Raw genomic sequence first — 17,846 nt, 5'->3', positions numbered from 1 at the left:
GGACCTGGATGCCCATATTGGCGCCTACATATTCTACGAAGATCTTTATCGGTCAGACCGCATAACAACATACGTTGTTCCCTTTGTCATTGGTATGTTACTTGCCCGAGATTCGATCGTCGATATCCAATACCTAATTCAATCTCGTTACCGGCAAGCTCTTTACTCATTCTGTAATACATCATCCCGCAACTAACTCATTAGTTGCAATGCTTGCAAGGCTTATGTGATGTGCATTACCGAGAGGGCCCAGAGATACCTCTCCGACAATCGGAGTGACAAAACCTAATCTCGAAATACGCCAACCCAACATGTACCTTTGGAGACACCTGTAGTACTCCTTTATAATCACCCAGTTACGTTGTGACGTTTGGTAGTACCCAAAGTGTTCCTCCGGTAAACGGGAGTTGCATAATCTCATAGTTATAGGAACATGTATAAGTCATGGAGAAAGCAATAGCAACATACTAAACGATCGGGTGCTAAGCTAATGGAATGGGTCATGTCAATCAGATCATTCTCTTAATGATGTGATCCCGTTAATCAAATAACAACTCATTGTTCATGGTTAGGAAACATAACCATCTTTGATTAACGAGCTAGTCAAGTAGAGGCATACTAGTGACACTCTGTTTGTTTATGTATTCACACATGTATTATGTTTCCGGTTAATACAACTCTAGCATGAATAATAAACCTTTATCATGATTATAAGGAAATAAATAATAACTTTATTATTGCCTCTAGGGCATATTTCCTTCAATTGATGCATTTGAAGAAGCTCCCAAGGCCTTGGACAAGTGGGTTCCATAGACTACATCAAGTTCTACTTCATCAAGTACGACCACAACCCCAAGGATTCCCATCAAGTTGATGTGGATCCCGAAGAAGAAGAACTAGAGAGTTCTTGAGGGTGACTCCGCCAACATACTTCACTCATATCATTTTGATGAGAACAAGTGCAAATAACTTCCACATCTTGCACTAGTTAAAGGAGTCACAAACCCTCTTGTTGGTAAGACAAGGTACAAGGTAACCCAATGCCTTCATGGACATCATCCTATGTGTACTTCACTCTATGTCTATGGATATCCTTGTTTGTTCCTTGTGGGACTAACCCATGTAGGTATTGAAAGTGCAACTCACTCCAATGGACTACTCCAATTGATCTACATCAACATTGAGCATCCACATCTTCAACATCTACATGAAGTCATCATCGACAAAACCCAAGGTTAGTTCATCCCTCTTAGGGGGGACATCACATCTAGGGGGAACTTTACTCTAAGAATTGAGCTAAAGCAACTCTAATGATGTGAACACAAAAATGCTTTATGTAAAAGTGGTAACCCCACTTGTGCTTAAACGATGAGTATGACCTATGATCAAATGTTCTAATTTGACTCCTCAGTCAATATACTCATATATAGATGACCTAGTCATCGCCAATTGCTTAATAGATGCTAGAGTGTTTGTGCATGCTTTGCCACATATTTCATTTGCCATTTTATTGTGTGAGCATGTTGATTGCATATTTCTCTCATTCGACGACATCCATTTGTTGCTTTGATTGTTTGGATCTTTTTCTTTTGCCAAATGGATGGACAAGAATGCCTAAGAACCTCCTCTAGCTATCTATGATTTTTATCATCTCAAACTCTACTCATGCTACATCACAAAGTTTGATCAAGTCAGATTCGAACCATCTAGGTGAGGAGCACTCGGAGTCACCGATTCATCATAGACTTAAACTTCCAAAACCTCTCTGTGTTTTTTGGTCTGACCGATTCATCCCTTTCGGTCAGATCGAGTTCATTGAGTTGATCTAGGTTTTCAATATCAGTGCAACCGATTAGAACCGTTCGGTCACACCGAGTTGCAGTAACCGCTTGCGATTCTGCATTTCGGTGCCACTGAGTTGTTCCGCTCGGTCACACCGACAGGGTTAGGATATAAATACCCATGGGCCAAATTTTGGAAATTCCTCCGAACCTTTTCGCCTTCGTGTGTCCTGCTCTGCCGACTTCGGTCTCCGAATCATATCCTCGTCTCCAGCGACCTCCCGCCGCTAGTCTTCGCCACCGTCAACGGGAATCTTCACCGCGGTTGCCACCGTAGCGAGCTCATCGCCAAGTTAGGGTATGAGTTCGATCCTTTGCACAATCTTTACCTCAGATTCTTACCACAAAGTCAATGCCATGACTCTTACCACGTATGAGATTATCCTATCCAGCAAAAACTCCCTTTATATTAGTTTTGTTTCGAAAATTTAGGCTTAGGTTTCCGCCGAACTCATCTCGGACCGACCGAGTTATAGAAATTGGTCTCACTGATTTGGCTTATGCCATTGCACTTGTAACTTTCGGTCTGACCGAAACATGCAAATCGGTGTGACCGAGTTCAACTCTCAGTGAAACCCTAGCAATCTCGGACTCATCGAACTGTGTCTCGGTCTGACCGATCTCACTAGTCCAGACTCCAATATTGCTTCGGTGGCACTTAGTTTAACAAATCGGTAGCTCCGAAATGCTTTCTGTAGAAAATTCAAACTAAGTTTTTGACTCATTTGTTTTGCAAAATCTCTGCACTTTGTGATGCTCATCCACTCCATCTCATCTATATCTATTCACAGGGTCAACTCTTAGTTTGCAAAGTCAGAAATGTCTGATCAGAGTGATAGTCAGAACAAGTCTGAAGAGCAAGTTAACCTAAGTGAGGGCACTAGTCCCTCTGGCAGTTATGATGAGGGTAGCAAAAGCACCCCAAGAAACTTGCCCAAGGTAGCAACAAGGTAGAGGAAGAAGAAAAACTTAGACTCTGAAGATGAAGATTATGTAGTTGTTGAGGAAGAGGTTACCTCAAAGAAGAAAGTGGCCAAGAAGGAATTTGGCACAACAGCTTCAACAAAGCCTGGTATGCACAAGAAGGCTCCTACAAAGAGAGTGCCCATGTCTAAGGCCAGAGCCTCAACTCTTGAAGCCTCCAAATCATCTATTGGAGAGGCTGCTGGTGAGGGCAAGAAAGGAAGGAAAGGGCCAAGAAAACTATGGCAAGAGTCGTTGGAAAGCCCTCAATGATGATTCAATCTAAAGAGGAAGAAGAGGAAGAAGAGGATGCTGCTCCAGCATCAAAGACTCAGAAGTTGATGGGGGTGCCATCAAGTCTGGGGCTGCTCCATCAAAGGCCAAGACTGCCCCCAAAGCTACTGCTCCAGCCACCAAGTCTGCACCCAAGAGATCCACCGGGAACATATCTGCTGTTGAGAAGAACAAGGCCCCAGTGCCTGAAATTGAAGAAGAAGAGGAAGATGGAGCCCAAGTGCTCAGAAAGTTAAAGCCCAAGATCCCTGATCACAATGATACACACACATCCAGTGGCTGAAAACAAGAAGATAAGGAAGGATGCAGGTCTCGGACTGTGGAGACGGTCAGATCCAAATGCCTCAAGAAGGAGAACTTCTATATATTACAAGTTCCACACTAAGGAACAACATGACTTCTATGAGACTGTGCTCCTGGACAAGAAGCCCATTGTATGTGACATGAAGTGGGTTGACTGGAAGTACATCGACAACAATGAAGACCACTTCCCCGGAGTTCATGAGAGCTTCAGGGTGAATGGAGTTGATGCCTTTGTGGGTCAGAAGTTGACCAAATGGAATGATGAGCTAATTATGCAGTTTTATTCAACAACTCACTTCTACCCAGATGGCAGGATTGTTTGGATGTATGAGGGTACAAGGTACCAGTCAACAGTTGCTGAGTGGGACAAGCTAATCAATGCCCCTGCAGAGCATGAGGATGGCACTGATGTGTATGCCAAGCCAAGGAAGGGACACAACTCCATGGCACATATGTACAAGGAGATTCCAGATGCAGCTTTGGAACATCACAAGTTTGGCTCTATCTATTTTATCCTGTCAGGTCTGCCTACTATCAATACTATCCTGAGGCACACTCTGTTGCCCAAGTCTGGTGATCACAGGATGATAAGAGGACACTCCATCAACTTGCTTCAGATGTTTGATGTGCCCCAAAAATTCAAAGTGATGAGTTTGATTGTTGAAACCATCAAGAGAACTGCAGCAGACCAAAAGGGATCATGTGGGTATGCTCCACACATTTAGATGCTCATCAACTCCAAGATGGGAAAAGGCATGTATCTCTTGGACAAAGAGCACCTTCCCTTGGGACCTGATCGTGAGGACAACACAATTGTCATGGATGATGAAGATCCTACTTTAGTAGAGGCTCAAGAGAAGAGAGAGAAGGCAAAATCAGAGAAGGCGGCAAAGATGCCAAGTGCAGAAGATGCTTCACAAGTTTTTCTCAAGTCAAAACAAGATCAACTTGGATATCTTATTCAAGCCACTTTGAGGATTGAGAAAGGATTGGCCACCCTGACTCAGAATCAAGAGAGTCTTGAAAGGATCATTGAAACAAAATTTTACAATCTAGACTTGAAGGTCACACAGATGCAAACAGTTGTTGAGCAGCTCCAGGATAAAGCTGAAGAGAGGAAAGGGAAAGCTACCACTGAAGCTTTTCAAAGAGTGCCTAGGGCACAGAGATCTGCAGCAGTGCCAGTGACAGACACAGCTTCAGTTGCCCCTCCGGTTGCAACTCCACCAGCTCTAACAACCTCAACAGATGCATTTGTCCCAGGAGTCCTCTCCACACCACCTCCCGAAGATCAAGCTTAGAGAGCCGCATAGCACTATGCATTTTCAAGCCTTTTGGTAACTTGTTGCCAAATGGGGAGAAAGTGTCTAGATCATAGGCTGAGAGAGAGAGAGAGCTTTGCTTCTTTTTGCTATCTATTTTGCTACTTGTTTGCTACTTATTTCTTTGCTTGCTTGGATGATACTCTATGTGTGTGTGAGATACTTGTATGGTCATGTGTTTGATCATATTATACGTTAATGCTTGTGCTTGAATGATGCTACTATCTATCTCTCATGTATGATCATTCACTTTGTCTTGGTGATGAGTGTATATTTCATATTCTATCATTCTAAGCGCTCCACCAAGATGTATGTGACATGGAAGAGTAACCCATGATCCTAATCGATTGTGCATTTGCATTCAACAACAAATTTTAAATAATGCACAAATTTAGAGGGAGCTCTTGCTTATCACATACTTCTCAAAGCAACGATATATTTCACTCTTATTATCATTTGTCGAAACTTTGATCTATATGTTATTATCAACTACCAAAAAGGGAGTAGATTGAAAGTGCAACTAGTCCCTGGGTGGTTTTGGTAATTATTAACAACATATAGCTCATTCAACTAATTTCCATTTAAGATAATCTTTTCAGAAATTTCAATGATTGGCATGGCATAGACTAGAGATGTGGACCCCCCCAAAATGCCGAGGACATATATTAGCTCAAGCTCAAGACTTTACATTTTCATTTTAGTGATCCAAGATCACATTGAGTCCATAGGAAAAGCTAATACTATTAAAAGAGGATGAGGTGTTGCTTAATGGCTTGCTTGCTCAAAATACTTAGTGATATGCTCCAAAAGCCCTCAACCACTTTATCATATCCCCATATGTCACAAACCAAAAGTCAAACTCGGCCCCACCGATTTGATCTATCTGGCGCCACTGAGTTCATTTGACATAGCCATAGCTAGAAACCCTAATCAGTTCGGTCCCACCAATAGGGATCTCGGTCTCACCGAGATGAGATTGCAAACTCTCTGTTTCCCTTCGTAATGTTTTGGTCTAACCGAGATGAGCGATCGGTCCCACCGAGTGCGCAATGCAAACTCTCTATTTTCTTTTCGTAATGTTTCGGTCTCACCAAAATAAGCGACCGGTCCCACCGAGTTTGCCTGACCAACTCTCTATTTGCCTATTACAGAAATCGGTCTCACCGAGTTCATGTGATCGGTCTCACCGAGATTACGTTATGCCCTAACCCTAATGAAATCGGTCCCATTGAGTTGACATGTCGGTCCCACCGAAAAGCCTAACGTTCACATTTTAAACTAAATCAGTCTGACCGAGTTTCAGTATTTGGTCCCACCTAGTTTGGTAAATTATGTGTAACAGTTAGATTTTGTGTGGAGGCTATATATACCCCTCCACCTATCCTCCAGTCATGGAGAGAGCCATCAGAACGTGCCTACACTTCCAACATTCATTTTATGAGAGAGAACCACCTACTCATGTGTTGAGACCAAGATATTCCAATCCAACCACAACAATCTTGATTTCTAGCCTTCCCCAAGTTGCTTTCCACTCGAATCATCTTTCCACCATATCCAAATCTATGATAGAGAGTTGAGTGTTGGGGAGACTATCATTTGAAGCACAAGAGCAATGAGTTCATCACCAACACACCATCTATTACCTTTTGGAGAGTGATGTCTCCTAAATTGGTTAGGTGTCACTTGGGAGCCTCCGTCAAGATTGTGGAGTTGAACCAAGGAGTTTGTACGGGCAAGGAGATCGCCTACTTCGTGAAGATCTACCCAAGTGAGGCAAGTCCTTCATGGGCGATGGCCATGGTGGGACAGACAAGGTTGCTTCTTCGTGGATCCTTTGTGGGTGGAGCCCTCCGTGGACTCGCGCAGCCGTTACTCTTTGTGGGTTGAAGTTTCCATCAACGTGGATGTACGATAGCACCACCTATCGAAACCACGCCAAAAATCTCTGTGTCTACATTGTGTTTGCTCCCTCCAAACTCCTCCTCTTTACCTTCATATGCAATGATTTATATTCTGCTGCTATACTCTTAGAATTGCATGTGTGGGTTGATTGCTTGACTTGTGATAAGTTGCTAAAATCTACCAAGACTTAAAATTGGGAAAATTCTAGATTTTTATTTGGTCAAGTAGTCTAATCACCCCTTCTCTAGACATATTTTTGATCCTACAGTAAGTTACCATCCCTATGGCGCGTAAACTACCATGTTGTTTACATAGGAATTACTGGGTCATATTTTAATAATTTTTTCTTGTGAAGGTTACCATGATGTCTGTATGCAAGTTTTATCTGAAGTGTGTAGAATACCAGGCTATTTACATAGAATTCACTGAGAACTACCTCTCCAACTAGATGTACCACGGTCTTTGGATTTGGCAAGAATCACCGACACCACTACCTCTCCAACAGCATTTCCTACGGAGGCCTTAGTGACCCATCATAAAAATTGTTCTCGCTATTGTTGAAGTGTTTGCAGGGTACATCAATTTTGCGAGGAACCTAGAAAAAACCCTAGCAAAAAAAAGCTCATTAACCCTAGTATTGTGTTAGAGCTTCTTTAGCAAACCCCTTATATCGTGGATCTTTATAGTGCATTTAAAGTTCGTGAAAAACGTATTTTACATGATGGCACGGGCTGCGGCCGAATAGACTCCACAAAGTGGGACATTTTGTTTTACAGTTCAGCTTTGAATATTCTGTTTTATAGTTTCGCTTTGTAGAGTCTGTTCGGCCGCAACCCGCACCAGCCTGCAAACCAAATAAAAAATCAAATTAGACAATTTGACCGCAATACCGATAAATGACTTCAAATTCAAACAATTAGGCATAGTTTGCACGAAAATTAAGCATAGTTTTCAATCATGACACAAAAGTACCTCATGCAAAAGCCACCACCATCTTCATCATCGTCATTGCTCTTCACCACCACACGACAGGGGGTACCATGCTACCATGCTACCCCTGTCACAATATTAATTGAAATGTTAAGAGCATCTCCAACAGCGCGGCATGCTAAAACAGCGTTTGCAGCGCGCTGTTCGTGAGCTTTTGCGCGGCGAGGAGCGCTTGCTCCAGCGGTCGCTGTAAAGTTTAGCATGCGCGAGCCGCTTCAGTAGACGCTGCAAAAAAAAATTGCGCTATGCATCCAAAACAAATAAAAAAACATAGGCATAGATAAAAAAAGTGATACATAGATAGTTCATCTAGCATAGATAGGTAAAAAAAGACACTAGTCCGAGGTAAAAGCTACGGTGCAACTAGAAACTACTCCGAGTCGTGGTCGCCCTCCTCCTCGCTTGTGTAGTCCAACGTATCAAGCCACACATCTTCCCACCGCTCATCATCGCTAGAGAAGAATGATAGAGCTCCCAAATCGCACTGCAATATTGCCAGTGCCTTCTGACTACGCCTGTCCGCCCGCTCCGTGCTCCGTCTTGCCCTCCTCTCCGCCCAAAAGGCGTTCTCGTTGGCGACGTCCTCCGAGTGGCACTAGCGTCACTCTGCAATGGCTCGCTCGTCCGCCTCGGCGATGAGGAGGCGGCGCTGCTGCCGACGGTGTCCCTGATGGTCGTCGTGAGTTATTAGCTGCGGCAGAGGGGCGACATCCTGCGCCTGCTCGCACGTCCAGACGTCCTGGAAGTTCATCTGTGGGCGAGGCCACCCGAGGCGCCACGCCGCCGCGTCGTACTCGCGGGCGGCCTCATGAATGGTCTCGAACGTGCCGAGGCCAAGGCGGACGTCGTCAGACCGAATCTCAGTGTTGAAGGCACCGAAGAGGTGCTGGCGGACTCTGCGGTAGCCCGAAGATCCCCGGCGGCGCGGCGGCATGGTGGCGCGGTGGTGACGCGTCGGCGGCGAGGCAAGGAAGCGGCAGAGGAAGCGGGGAGAGAGTGCGTGGCGATGTGGATAGCGATGGGAGGCCGCGTGGCGGGCGCGCCGAAAGCGGCGCGCCAAATCTAGCGCGCGGCTGTCCACTTTTTTCCGCGCGCGCGCAATCGTTTCCCGCGTGCCTAAGTTTTCCGCCTCTACTGGAGCGCGCGACACCATTCCGTGTGCGCGGTTTTTGCAGGCGTTGTTGGAGATGCTCTAATTGTCGAACATGTTATGTTTAGAGATAGAGATGAATGACTTGCTCCACCCTATCTGCTTGTCACATGTGCCTAATCGCTCGATCACGCCATCGTTTTAAATATATCTCTATTCCCTTCTAACATGGTATCAGTCGCAAGTTTCTAGACCTAGCCGCCGCACGCTTCCGCAACGCGCCGCTGCTAGGGAGATCGATCTCCATGATCTCTGTCGGGGGCCGTGCGACCCGTAGTAGGGTTTGTCTGCCAATCTATGATCGGTTGCCCTGGTGAGTTTTTCCGATCTCTTGATCAGTTTTCTCTCTGCCATTGCACCGCCCCTTCAGGCCGTAGCGCTGTGGTATGCGGTCCATGCAGCCGCCCGGAGATCTTCCCGCCATTGCCCCGACCCGGCTGCTGCCGCTGTGTCGCCCCTTCGGGCCGTAGCGCCGCGGCTCACGGTCCACTCCACTGTCCCCGCGCGTCGACTACCCGTGATATGCATCGCGCCGAACACCATCGTCCGCGTCTGTCTTCGTCACGCTGTCGATTTCTTCCACGCCTACTTCTAGCATCGCCGCCACATTCCTAACCCAGCCGCCGCCACTTGCTCACCCGAGCCACGCCGCCCGTCCACCCCCTTCATCTTCGTCCAGCACTAGCTCATCGCCAGCGTCATCATCATCTTCCCCGACCACCGTTGGCGACATCGGCCCCGCGTCGATTGGCGTCGCAACCATCATCGAGTCCTTCTCTGCTGGCCCTCCGACTCCTCCGACATGGCGTACAGCTTGTGTAGGTCCCCGTCTACGCATGCCCGATGCTGGCAACGCCGACGCGCGCCTTTGTCCCCGATGTGTTCCTAGGCCTGGCATGCCTGGAGCGGCGCATCGTCAACACCGACTTCGTTCGTCTACCATGCCCGGTGCTGGTAACACCAACGCGTGTCTTCATCCACGACGTGTCCTCGGGTTTGGCAAACCCGGCGCGACGGCTCGTCAACAACGTCTTCTTTCCGACGCACCCCTACTCACCATTGCACTTATGACTAACTCGGCGCCTCCTTCCGCCCGCGGCTCCACGGCGATATCCTTGATACCAACTACCCCGACTGGACATTGACCACGACATTCTCCGCACGACTACAACACCCACACTCTCGGTTACCTCGACAGCACAAAGGGTTGTCATCTTGCTTGAGCAACTCGTCCACGATGCTCCCACTGCGACTACGGGGAAATGTCAGTCCGTCGGCTGCTATTCTATCCAGTCTGACCATTCACGACGCTCCTATTGTTTGCAATGCTACCGCTACGACCGCGGGGGGACGTTAGCGATATATTTGATTACATGTATTTGGTAGTCTAGGATTTGTAATCCGTCTCCTACCTTATCTCTTGGAGAGGCTTCTTGCCCTCCAAGTCTGTACTCCTATATATACTTGCCCGTGAGGCTCAATACAATATCGATCATATTGCGCCAATCTTCTCTGTATTCCGGTCTGACAACACTAGAGTTTGGTATGTGGGGATACTGCAGCCAGGGTGTTTGTTAGAATGCCAACGCAAGGCAACCTTTTCCACATCGTTTCAAAAGCAACAGTGTTAGGTCAGATGCAAAATATTAACGAAATGATCTTACTCAAGGAGAATATATTTATCCTAGTTCATGAAAAAGTACATGATATAATGTCAGTCCAGGAAAAAGTACATGCTAGAATGTAGCCAGGTAGCGTTTTCTGTCTGTCAGCCGAGCGATGCCTGCGAGGTGAACTTGAGCATATGTAAACTGAAATTTTACGTAGTTTTGCCTGCATAGCAAATTCCACATTAACCAAGTTCAGCCTGGCCGCAGATATCTGTTCACCTTTGTTCTTTCGTCTCCCTATGAATGATCTGTGAACCAATATGAGTCAGTGATGGTTGCCTTGTTATTTTGGGTGTGAGCATCTACTGCCTGGCAAGCTGGTCACCATCTCCGTTCGAACCGTGAGGCACTGACAGTGTTGTTTGGCTCTCTATCAATTCAGTTCCCTCTCCATCGCTGTTTTGATCGCCTTGTTCATCCATGTTCTCATTCTCTTGCCCATGTCCGCATCCGTTCTGGTCATCTCCTTTGTCCCCTGCATTCTGTCGATGCTTTTTGTAGCGGTTCATCAGCATGGCCACAAGAAGGGAACCGGTTGTCACAATTCCAGTTATGAGGAATAAACCCCCACAACTTTCGAAACTGATAGCACCTAAAGCATCAGGTGCGCCGTTATTTTGATGGTTGTTCTGATCTATCCATTTACTTCCAAATTGAATGATAGTATCTCCTCCTGTTATGTTGAGTATTGCCGTCAACATGTCAGCACGTTGCGTAGAATTCTTGGGAAGTGCCTAATCAACAAAGAGATCATTGTTATTAGCTGCACGTCGTAACAAAAAAATGTTCCACCAACAATATCTGACTAGAATAAATCAAAGCCTGTAAAACAGAGCCCCCCCCCCCCCTCCTCTAAAATGATAGTATAATATTTGATGATCAATAAGATGGTGTTATTGTTTAAACAGTAAAAAGATGCAGTAAAGGGTTTCAGGCCTAGTTTGTGATCCTTGTGTAGTGTTATTATATATTTATTTTTAAAGTTGTTGTGGAAAGATAGTTGAAAGTCTATTGCTCTGTTTGGTAAATAAAATTAGAGTTAGATGAAGATCTCATATGTTCTCAAATTGATGGTTGACCTCCCACACGAGATCTCATATGTTCTTAAATGCAATAAGATAGCCAAACAACCAGGTATCTAAAAGTAAACCAACAAAGAGAGACTATTTCTCACAATCCACCGAATTCCAGACTTAGTCTCAGTATGATAATCGCAAATATCAGGTCATGTTAAAGTTTCTGATAGTAAATGTATGGACTATGTTGTTATGTGATGGTTCTTCCAAGCCACCTGTCACTGAAGCAGTTGCATAAATTCATTTTCCTAATTGCATCATTACTGGAAGATACATTTATTTATTTTCACTATTAGATAGCCTTACTACCCATTTATCTTTGATTTTTGTAACAAATATTTATATGTCTTATGTTTGAATTTTTGAACTACAATCTTGTGGTGACATGGTAAGCAGAATTGAAATAAACACATAAGCACATCATTTGCATAAATCACTAGCCAACTATTGGAGATAGTAGTGGTGAGGGCGGCTAAATGGCTCCCGAGCTCATCTGCTCCTGCGCATGAACAGTAAAATCCAAAGAAATACTAGAAAAATCCAAAAAAATATTGCATCGAAGATGTGTTAATGTGTGAGGTTTGTGCCAAATTTCAGCTCATTTGGACATCGGAGCTGCCCTCACGCACTAAAATATCTTCCATGCAAAAACATCGAACTTTTTTGAATTATTTTAGTATTTATTTTGATTTTACTGTTCCCGAGATCAGATGAGCTCGGGGAGCCAAAATGGATATTCGATAGCAGTGAGTGTACTTAAACTTACAAATGCAAAACCTGCGCTCTTGTAAATAGGCCCCACCATTGCATAACCTTGGCTGTACTTTGCAAGAAACAATTTGATGTATGGGACTTCAAGTACAAGCGCAGCAATGCTTCCATTTGATAGAGCACTATAGAAATCATCAGGTGTAGCATAGCCCCTGATCTTTGATGCATCAAAACCAATACCCATCAGTAGACCCTCTATATAGGAACCTTGGTGGAACCCTACATATTCGCCATTCTTTTGGAGTTCGTGCACATCAATCACTGTTGGTGAAACCTGTTGTGTAGAAAGCATTGATGCAAAGCTCGCTGTATAACTCGCTGCAAGTACCAGAGCAACAATCTTCCATAAACGCATAACAATTTTAGCTCCAAAGCTTTCCAACTCCTCCTCTGCAAAAATAACAAGCATGACTTGATTAAGACGCCAAAGAAATTTCAAAGCTGGAATACTGCAATGCACGCCATTTCAGAATTTGCTAAAAGTATATGTAATTTCTTTAAATGAAAGTCATACCATTAGTTTTTAACTCATACAGCTAGGACCAGTTAATTTCCTCCCTCTGATTCTTTAAGCACTATTAGTTAGATGTAGTTAGATAGATCTAAGTTATTTTTTTGTTGAATTTTCTAAGATAAATTTATTTACAATAGAGACCTAGAGATTTGTAATCAGATGAGCGTAATGATCTTTCTTGAAGGATATTTTGTTGATTCTTCTTATTTTGATATAGTGCAAAATATGCTTTATCTATGGTACTAAAAATACTTGTCCGAATTCGATCATACAAAGATATAAGAAACTGTAATGTTTACTCAACTCCCTTCAAAAATGGATAATATTGTAATCGCCAGTTGATTGAGTGAAAAGGGACCACGAGCATGTTCATCGCCATTTAGATACTCCAGCAGCCAGACAACAACTCCTGTGTACATAAAGAATAAGATGCTGGCAAACCACATTGTAGTGCTCAGTGGTTTCAAAAAAAGCCACAAATCCTTCAGCATGTAATCCTTGACCGGAACAATCATCCCTACTCCGGATTCTGTGTATGGCACAGTGAAGTCGACATACAATGACCTGTTGTATCTTACGGTAGTATCTGCAACCGCTACGTCGTATTCCTACAATGGCATTAGTCAGCTTTATATATTTAATAAAAAAAATATCTACATTTTAAGTTTTTCCCTAATTTTTTTAAAGATTGATTGAACAATATAAGCTCAATTTTTCAACAAAGAGAAACATTTTAAACAAGCAATATACTTTGATTTCCTTTGAAGAGAAAAAAGAATAGAGTGAGCCTTTCTGATTAGCATCCATTTATGTATAAGATGGAATAATTGCAGCCTGAAAGCATAACAAACACTGGATGGAAATGTGGAACACAATTAATCCATGGTAAAATGTTCGAGCTACTAGAGTTTTTTTTATTAACAGTGAGAAATTTCCTTTTAATAAAGTATTTCTTACCTGAAGATAGACTTGGTAAACAAAATCATTGTAGGTCCCCGTAACTGAAGTATCAGTTGTGCCAGATTCTAGGTAGTCATAAGAAAATGAAAGATTCTTTCCTGCCTCCTCAAATATGTCAATTGAAAGGCCACTTATTGTTATTTTATTTGTGATATGATCTTTGTATGTCTTTATAAACTCCGGATATTCGCTTGAGTGCAGACCGACTCTAAGCTTCTTAACAACTATAGGAATTTTCGAGCCCATTGGTATTTTGGTTGAGTCTCTTGGCCAGATTACAGGATTTAGATCAATCATTGAGGCCGGTCCTGCTTTTTTGAAGTCATCTCGCTTTAACTGCCGTGAAAGTCCACTTTTCGCATTCCAAAACCCCATTTCTCTCCAACCTCTCCCAAGCACATTTATTATTTGGAACATGGAAACTTGGAGGCGTCGTCTGTTTGTAATGTCAAGTTCACCACTTAAACCATTGAACTTGTTTTGTACAATTGCTGCTAAGAGTTCAGGACCGTTGGTGGAAATAACTATGGATTCCAAGCATGTGGAGTTTTTAGTGGACCATGGTTGCTTATCTCTAGCATTGGATACCCCAACCTTTTCCGCTGCGTGTGCGAATGACCATCTCATATCATAGCCCCATAGTACAACAATGCTTAGTTTATTAAAGGGTGATTCATCTGGATTATCATGTTGGTACATTTTGTTCCATGTTATGGATAGGTTATCAAGTTCTTGTGATCTGGGCACATGATACCTTACTCCCAGCACACCACTCATTGCCTCATTGACACTTGGACTCAATGAGTCGATGATGTTCCCCACTCCATTTGTGGTGATCCACACAAATCCCTTGTTCATCATCTCTACCTCTTTTGCCTTCGTAAAAAGAAGGGAAGTCATAGTGGATGATATGTGAACAATAAACACCCTTGTTTGCATTGCCATAAACCCATTGAGTTCTTGCACAATGGTCACATGTGTTGCTGCTGAAGGGATGACAGTGCTATACGCAACGCGGACATCAATTTCTTGAAGTGCATCAATGAGATATGGTAGAATGCCTCTCCCATAGTCAGTGTCATCATATACTGCTACCACTTCTCTCCATCCATAGGCTTGTACAAGTGAGTCAATGCTATTCACCTGAGCCGAGTCATCCGGTGTTTCTCGTGCAATATATGGCATTCTATCAGAAGTGAGAGAGGGGCTTGTTGTTGTGAATGATACTATGGGGACTTCGGTTAAATTTCCAAGACTGGATATGAACATAGCTTCTGATGATTTCTGGGGACCAATGATGGCTTGCACTTGGTATTTCTCCAGTAACTCGATAGCTTTCAGAAGGGCACACGAAAGAAAACGATCGTCAGATAATATCTGTTGAATAATTTGTAGTACTCAACATCACAATTGGTTCTTTCAAATATTGGAAAAAGGTTAAGAAAAACTTATTTTTGGACTTTCTTGTTATATTCATTCATACTCTAATTTACATTCTTGCAGCTATGCTTCCTCATAATAAATAGCCAAGTGATGCTACGAGAAGCTAATATTTGATAAAAACACATGTGCAAGGAAATACAATATTTAACCTCTTATTTGGGAACATACTTACACATGTGCAAGGACACACGACTAGAAATATTAATCCACCCACTAAGAAAAGCTTGAGCTGAGTTTCTGTGGTATTCTAACTCTTAGCAAACTTTGAAGGAATATCATGAGTACAATTTACTTGTTCTGATTCAAAATGCACATCATTATTTGTTTTGTGAAAATGCAAAGCTTGTGCCTCGATAAATTAATAAAGAACTTGAGTCTATTATTATGTATCATTTGACAGCTCGTTCTAGCTTCTTGTGGATGTTGGGTACCATGCATGTTTACTGTCTGCTTTTGAACTTTGACTGTAAATTTCCAATTACAAAATACAATCACAAGAAATCATTATAATATAAATTTGAATTCCAATTACGCCGATTTTATATAACATAGCCCACATATTATTGGATTATTTTTTGTCAGTGTGTGTAATTGGACACCCTTAGCTTTCTGTGGCAGAAAATGAAATTCTCACCGCTCCTTTCATGGGAAAAGAGGCTTGGGAGGCTATCTCTCGGATGACACATAATAATACACTTGTACATGATAGAGTTCTGAGCTTTGCCAGATATTTTGTGGGAGGTAATCAAAGATGGCATTTTGTGACAAGGTGTACTAGAAATTGAAGTGGCATTTTCTTCTTGAAGCCCTCGGGACGAAAGGATTTTCACCTCTTTGGTGCAAGTGGTTGAAAATTTTCATATCCGCTGGAAGTTTTGGTATCAAAGTTAACAATAATTTAGAGATAAAATTCCAAATAAAGAAAGGCCTCCGTCCGGGAGGATCCTTTCTCCGTGTATGATCCAAGTTAGAGGATCTTATGAATAGGATAGTGCTTCATCAAGTGATTGACAAATAGTTTATTTTACAGTATATATGCGAACGATACCATAGTATTCATGAATCATGACACTAGAAAAACAGAGAAAACCTGCATTGCTTGGCACATTCGAGCGTTTGTCTAGTTTTAAAACATATTTTTCATTAAAGTGAGATCTTCTGCTTTGGCGAGGCACATGAAACAGTTGATCAACACTAGCATGTTTGGAAGTGTCTCAGAATTCCATATCCATGTGAATTGGCGGGAAATAGAGGAGCAACTCGAGAAACAACTAAAGGAGTGTGTAGGCTAGTTCTGATGAATTTGGTTCTTAGCAGTTGGCCGGCATTTTTCTTCCACGTCCACGTCCCTAAAGGAGCAATTTGGTTCTTAGCTAGAAAAAAAGGAGGTCTCGTCAAATGGAGTCTGTTATGTAGGTCCAAAGATAAAGGGGCACCCTACATCCAAGACCTTGCAACAAAACAGATCAGTCTTGGCAAAATGGTTGTTTAAATTAATCAGTGAGGATGGTATGTGTGACATGAAACTAACTTTTGTGGGAAAAACTTCCGATATTTGGGTTGAGTTCAAAGATTGATCAAGTGAGATTCTAATAGGATATTTGGCTTTGACACACTTCACTCAACTTAAAATATCGAAAACAACTTTTAATTGTGAACAGAGGGATGTAGGTTTCATCTTCACGAAAACTTCCCAAACGAGAAATAGACTGGACTAACCAAGCACTCCCTCCGTCTGAAAATACTTGTCGAAAAAATGGATGTATCTAGACGTATTCATCCATTCCTTCGACAAGTATTTTCAGATGAAAGCAGTAACAAACTCGAGGACATTTTTTTTGGAACTGTATATTTAGGAAGAACTGTAGCAAACAAAGTCTTCTGAGTTTCCTGAATCGTGACAGACACGCGTACCTGCTGATGCAGCCTGGACATCGCCCATGGAGTCCCTAATATGGAGAACAAGCTTCGTGCTGTAGTTCCGGTGGACGGCGTAGAAATCTTGGACGGCCAGCAGAACGCTGGTCCGCGCCACTTTGCCCACCGGCGATCCCAGGTCGAGGATCACCCCGACGTGGAATCCATCTTCTTCGCCCGTGGCGTTTCGTGCTACGGCAGCGAAATCGATGAGGAGTAGCAGGAAGAGGATGGCTGCGCGTGCTTTCTCCATTACACTTTTCTTGTGCTGAGATGCTCATCGTGCCCATATATAATATATATATGACTATTTGCTACTGCTTCTCAAGGATGATCATAGAAGTTGCGGGGTAGATTCTCTGGTTTGTGACAGGTTAGTAGTTTATATTTCCTCATTGGATTTTGGCGTTCGTTTTATCTGCAGGCTGCAGCCAAGGTGCGTGGAACTTTAACCGGAATTGCCTCTTGAGTAAATGAATTCTTGCATGCATGAGACGACAAGAGGAAACAAGATTCAGGACTGTTGAATATATTTATGCTTGTAATATTGTGTCATGGGGATTCCAGACTGGCCAATAGAGAGCGGATGGAGGCGCTGGCGTCTGGCGACTGCTCGGGCGGCGCCCCTGGCGACGCGGGCGATGCGGCTGCCCTGCCGCCGCCCCGCCCCCCGTCCCCTCCCTCGAGCTCCGCCCCCTCGCCGGCGTCCGCCGCCCCTGTCCCTCCGCCG

The 17,846-nt window shown here is 43.5% G+C and overlaps 1 pseudogene; it reads right to left on the bottom strand.

Annotated features, from left to right (window-relative positions):
• Positions 1-10,756: 10,756 nt before the first annotated feature.
• On the bottom strand, positions 10,757-17,369 carry LOC119297502 (annotated as a pseudogene).
• Positions 17,370-17,846: the final 477 nt, after the last annotated feature.

The sequence above is a fragment of the Triticum dicoccoides genome, chromosome 5A (genome assembly GCF_002162155.2).
Source record: "Triticum dicoccoides isolate Atlit2015 ecotype Zavitan chromosome 5A, WEW_v2.0, whole genome shotgun sequence".
In the NCBI taxonomy this organism is placed as follows: Eukaryota; Viridiplantae; Streptophyta; class Magnoliopsida; order Poales; family Poaceae; genus Triticum; species Triticum dicoccoides.
This window is presented reverse-complemented; position numbering and strand designations above follow the sequence as displayed.